This window comes from Gavialis gangeticus, unplaced genomic scaffold (assembly GCF_001723915.1).
Source record: "Gavialis gangeticus isolate Ggan-Ray unplaced genomic scaffold, GavGan_comp1, whole genome shotgun sequence".
Classification (NCBI taxonomy): Eukaryota; Metazoa; Chordata; order Crocodylia; family Gavialidae; genus Gavialis; species Gavialis gangeticus.
In genome coordinates, this window is record NW_017728996.1 from 52,699,927 (window position 1) to 52,700,561 (window position 635).

Below are 635 nucleotides of genomic sequence, written 5' to 3' on the forward strand. Positions count from 1 at the left end.
AAGGCCTTCCTAAAGTCCAGAAAGACTACATCCACTACTACTCCTGCATATAAGGATTTTGTGATCTGGTCATAGAAGGCCACCAGTTGGAGAAGAGCAGGTGGTGGCACAGCCAACTTGAGTGAGGGGCATGCCCCACGCTGGCTGACCACCTGCTGCCCCACCCTTTTCCAGAGGCTCCTGGTGGCTCCTGTGTGGGCCAGGAGGAGCCCTGGCCGGCCAGCCCCAACCCTGTTGTGGCAAAGCTGTGGGAAGGCCTAGGTTTGGCTCTGATCTTGGGAAGTCCCCAGGGGATAGGGACTGAAGAATCTGGTGCTGGGTGCATGTGCCAGGCAGCAGGGAAGTCTGCTGTGCCCAGGAGCTGCCCCAAGTGCTGGGGTGGTTCTGGCTTTCCTCTCTCCACACCCTCTGGGGCTGCTGGAGTTAGTCCCAGTGGTGCTGAACTCAGCAGGCTCAGCACCCTGGCAGCCAGGACTGTTGGGGCTGGGTGTTGGTGTCAATGAGAAGGGAGTTGCATCTCACAGGGAATCCACTGCTGCTCCAGGGAGCAAAGCAGAGCCCCTTTCCTCCCAGGACAAGCATGTGAGCTTCTCTCCTGCACTCATGGGTGCTGAGACCACCTCCCCCCCCCCCCC

The 635-nt window shown here is 59.7% G+C and overlaps 1 protein-coding gene across 5 annotated transcripts in view; it reads left to right on the forward strand.

The window, feature by feature from the left end:
* The window catches only part of AP3B2 (adaptor related protein complex 3 beta 2 subunit), an 84,465-nt gene that overhangs the window by 34,445 nt on the left and 49,385 nt on the right, over window positions 1–635 (forward strand). The gene's annotated exons all lie outside the window — the stretch shown is intronic.